General features: G+C 54.5%; 1 protein-coding gene across 4 annotated transcripts in view; it reads left to right on the top strand.

Annotated features, from left to right (window-relative positions):
- Window positions 1-3,137: 3,137 nt before the first annotated feature.
- SEC14L1 (SEC14 like lipid binding 1) overlaps window positions 3,138-4,706 on the top strand; it is a 76,953-nt gene continuing 75,384 nt past the window's right edge. For all 4 annotated transcript variants that reach the window (XR_005199515.1, XM_017525041.2, XM_017525040.2 and 1 more), the window contains exon 1: window positions 3,138-3,328. The gene's annotated coding sequence lies outside the window, so the exon portion shown is untranslated. The remainder of the gene's footprint in view (window positions 3,329-4,706) is intronic.

The raw sequence follows: 4,706 nt of genomic DNA, 5'->3' as shown, positions 1-4,706 counted from the left end.
TGATCTCGGCTCACTGCAACCTCTGCCTTCTGGGTTCAAGCAATTGTCCTTCCTCAGTCTCCTGAGTAGCTGGGATTACAGGCATGCACCAAGACTCCCAGCTAATTGTGTATTTTTAGTAAAGATGGGGTTTCTCCATGTCGGTCAGGCTGTCTTGAACTCCTGACCTCAGGCAATCTGTACACCTCAGCTTCCCAAAGTGCTGGGATTACAGGTGTGAGCCACTGCGCCAGGCCAAAAGAAAGCAATAATTTCTTAATATCATTATATGTTCGAATAGCACTTAAGCAGTTACGCAGGCTGTTCAGAAAGCATGGCACTGGCATCTGCTTAGCTTCTGGTGAAGCCTCAGGGAGCTTTTTAGTCTTGTTGGAAGGAGAGAAGGGGACACAGGCGAGTCATGTGGTGAAAGCTAGAAGAAGTTCCAGAGAGTAGGGGGAGGTGTCACCTATTTTTAAGTGACCAGATCTTGTGTGAACTTACAGCTCACTTATGACCAAGGAGGTGGCCCAAGCCATTCATGAGGGATCTGCCCTGATGATCCAAACACCTCCCACCAGGTGGGACCTCCAACCCCGCAGATTACAATTCAACATGAGATCTGAGTTCAGACTATCTCAGGGCTTACCTACATTTCTGATCATGAGGAATAAGACCACCTGCATCCACACAGCTTAGGCATCAGGACAGAGACCTAAGACCTTCTAGATCAACATGACTATTTGATTCAGGAGATTCTCACTCAGGAGTATTAGACTGTCAACCAATACATGGCTTCACTGTTTGCCTCAATAAATCCATGAAAAAGCATTTATTGTAACAAAAGATTGCTCATCTTGACAAATAACTCCTTCTCAGGATGACAGTATAACCACCCAAAGGGCTCACCTTATCCGCTTCCTAGACCAGAGCTAATTCATCAGGACAGGAGAATTGCAATAGGGAAGGAGTAATTCACACAGAGCCGGCTGTGCAGGAGACTGGAGTTTTATTATTACTCAAATCAGTCTTCCTGAGCATTCAGGGAGCAGAGTGTTTAAGGGCAACTTGGTGGGTGGGGGGAAGCCATTGAGCCGGGAGTGCTGATTGATCAGGAATGAAATCACAGGGAGTTGAAGCTGTCTTCTTGTGTGAGTCAGTTCCTGGGTAGGGGCCACAAGATCAGATGGGCCAGTTGATCGATCTGGGTGGTGCCAGCAGCTCCACCAAGTGCAGGGTCTGAAGCACTGATCTTAGGAGCAGTTGAGGGAGGGTCAGAATCTTGTTGCCTCCAGCTACATGACTCCTAACCCATAATTTCTAATTTTGAGGCTAATGTTAGTCCTACCAAGGCAATCTAGTCCCCAGGCAAGAAGGAGGTCTGTGGGCCAGGCACCGTGGCTCATGCCTATAATCCCAGCACTTTGGGAGGCTGAGTTAGGCAGATCACAAGGTCAGGAGTTCGAGACCAGCCTGATCAACACGGGGAAATCCCGTCTCTACTGAAAACACAAATTAGCCTGGTGTGGTGGCATACTCCTGTAACGGTAGCTACTCAGGAGGCTGAGGCAGGAGAATCACTTGAACCCAGGAGGCAGAGCTTGCAGTGAGCCGAGATCACGCCGTTGCACTCCAGCCTGGGTGACACAGTGAGACAGCAAGACATCATCTTAAAAAAAAAAAAAAGAACATAATTGTCTTGTAGTGTTTCCCATGGTCTGTACTTTGCCAACTGTTTTTCATGGTCGCATTTAGCATGTTCCCTTATTCTGTATTTCCTGTAAATACAGATCAGGTCAATTTTTATTTATTTTTATTTATTTATTTATTTATTTTGAGATGGAGTCTTGCTCTGTCACCCAGGCTGGAGTGCAGTGGCCCCATCTCGGCTCACTGCAAACTCGGCCTCCCATATTCAAGTGATTCTCCTGCCTCAGCCGCTTGAGTAGCTGGGATTATAGGCATCTGCCACCACACCCAGCTAATTTTTGTATTTTTAGGTTTCTCCATGTTGGCCAGGCTGGTCTCAAACTCCTGACCTCAGGTGATCTGCCCGCCTCAGCCTCCCAAAGTGCTGGAATTACAGGCATGAGCCACTGTGCCAGGCCTTAAAGCATCTTTTGAAGGTGGATGGGATTTCTACAAACAGGCAAAAAGCCAGTCAGACTGAGTATAGTGAATAATATGGGTGACCAAGCTGGAAAATGATGGTTTGAGGTGGAACACAGGGGTGATGAGGCCATGAATGATTTGCTTGTGTGTCTGGTAAAGGCTCTGATGGAAATTCCTCAACAGGTCTAAAAACGTTCCATCCAAGGTCAGCATGAAATGTCCAGCCACCCACGGTGACTAATGTCAATGGAACAGTGACATTGACGGTGCAAGTGCATGTTGGTTATAAAACCAGCTTTGCTGTGTGGGTGGACACCCAAAGTGCCCCTTTCTAGTCATGAGCTCCGCTTAAGTGGTGCCCACTTAGGATTGAAACTTGGAGCTGGACTGCCCTTTCCTGCTGAAATTCGGGAACTAGTTAGCAGCCCCGCCGAGGCCCCCTCATTTCTGTACACCAGACCCCAGGCTCGTGTCTCAGTTCGAGCCCGCGGCCCGAAACTGGAGCCGTCTGGATGTGTTGACAAGGATGCCGCTGGGCTCCACCCGGGGTCCGCCTCTTCCCCATTACCAGGCGACAATGCGGTCGGAACACTGCGCTCGAAGAGGCTGCCGCTCCTGAAGCGTCAACCAGAAATAAGGAAGAACGGGGGCAGCTGCCAGGGCGAGCAGAGGCGGGCCTCAGAGCAGCAGACGGGCCGGACGGCTGGGGTGGTTTTGACCTCCCGCAGACTTCCTTTTTCCCGCTCAGCGGAACCCCTCCCCGGCATGGTCGCAGCACCCCCGGTCTCACGCCGCCTCCACCCGCTACTCGTGAAGCCCCGCCCCGTTCCCGCCCCCAACCATTGACGCAAAACTGGGAGGGGCCACGAGGGCCTTGGGCGCAACCAATGGAGCTTCCGGGCCGGCGCCTTCTCCAAGCACGCCCGCGGATCTGGAGCTCGCGCCTGCGCAGTTTGGGCCCAGGTTGTCCTCCCCCTCCCCTTCCTTAGCAACCATCGCCCGCTCCCTCGGCCGCGGCTGCGCACGCGCGCCCCTCCCGGCGCCCGGCCCCGCCCACCCCGTCACCCGTAACAACCACTCGAGCCCTCGCCGCGCCCCTCCTCCCTCCCGCCCCCCTCCCCGGAACCGGCGGTGGAGCTGCGGCCGCCGAGCAGTCGAACCGCGACCGCTCCCCGGAGCCGCCGGTATGAACGCCCCTCGCCACCCTGCGTGCCAGGCCCGGCCTTTCTGACAAGAGGTAGGCTCGTCGCCGCGGCGGATCCGAGTGCGCCCCCGCCCCGACCCAGGTCCCGGTCTTGTCGAAGTACGGCGCCTCCCTGGCGGGCCCCCGGAACTCCCGGCCGCCCGCCGGCTGCGCCCGTCCCTTCCCGGCCCCGGCTGCCCTCGGCCGGGCGCCCGGAACGGGCCGCCCCACTGCTCGCTCCTCGCCGCCCCCCGCCCCCACCTCCACCCCACCCCCACCCAACCCCCACCCCCATCCCCATCCCCACCCCGCCAGGCTCCCAGTTCCCGGGAGCCGCTGGGAGCGGAGTTTCGGGTCCGGAGCCAGTGCCCGCCCCGCTCTCCTGTCGGCCGAGGCTGGGACTCCGTGGGGAGCAGCCACGCGGGATCTCTGCTGAGCGGCCGGCCCCGGGCGCGGGCCGCCGCTGGAGCCTGCTCGGGATGCGTTCAGTGAGTCTGGCCTTTGGCTCCTGTTTAAACAGCGATTGTCATGCAATAGAAGCAGCCAGGGTCCTGAACGCCCCTTGGTCGTTCTCACTCCGGCTGCCCGCGTAGGGCGTTTATCTGGACCGGAGCATCGGCAGCTGGGACCTGGCTGGAGTTCGCGAGCTCGTGAATTAGCAGGTTCTTCAGTGAGTGTAGCCTCTTTGGGTTCTGCCAGGCGGTGGAATCATGAATGGATCTTACAGTTTCTTAAATGAGCATTACGCTTTTTTGCCTCCTCCCTTCCTACCCCTGTTTGTGCCCGGTAATCTTTCTCTTACCTGGGAGAGTACCCTAAACTTAATTTTCCCAATTAAATTGTTAAAAGATGATTGGATTCCCACCGTGTATCAACGCTGTAAGGTTTACAAAAGTAAATGGAACATGGTCCCAGCACATCAGGGACTGTGTCAGTCCCATAATCAAGATTAATATTAGAAATCTTCAAGTTGGGTTGTGGAGAACATGGGAGTTTGGCTCTTAGTCTCACGATTTTAGAGGTGAAAGTCTTTCAAGATCTTCTCTCGGAAAACTTCATTTTATAGAGATGAAACTGAGTCCCAGGGAAGTCAAATGGCTCACTCGAGGCCACCCGGAGTTATTCTGTAGTCGTTTTCACACTGTCAAATGGTGGTGTTTTCCACCATGACCTGCTCCTTTGAGAGGTGTGCCAGACATACCAAAGTTCCAAACCTAGACAGGAATTTTAGACGTGGCGCAGTGGCTCATGACTATAATCCCAGCACTTTGGGAGGCTGAAATGGGCAGATCCCTTGAGCACGGGAGTTTGAGAGCAGCCTGGGCAACACGGGGAAACCTTCTACAAAGAATATGCATGGTGGTGCGTGCCTGTGGTCCCAGCTACTTGGGAGGCTGAGGCTGGAGGATCGTTTGACCCCAGGAGGTGGAGG

The sequence above is a fragment of the Cebus imitator genome, unplaced genomic scaffold (genome assembly GCF_001604975.1).
Source record: "Cebus imitator isolate Cc_AM_T3 unplaced genomic scaffold, Cebus_imitator-1.0 Scaffold36, whole genome shotgun sequence".
Classification (NCBI taxonomy): domain Eukaryota; kingdom Metazoa; phylum Chordata; class Mammalia; order Primates; family Cebidae; genus Cebus; species Cebus imitator.
Note: the sequence above shows the minus strand (reverse complement) of the source record. Positions and strands in the feature narration are given on the sequence as shown.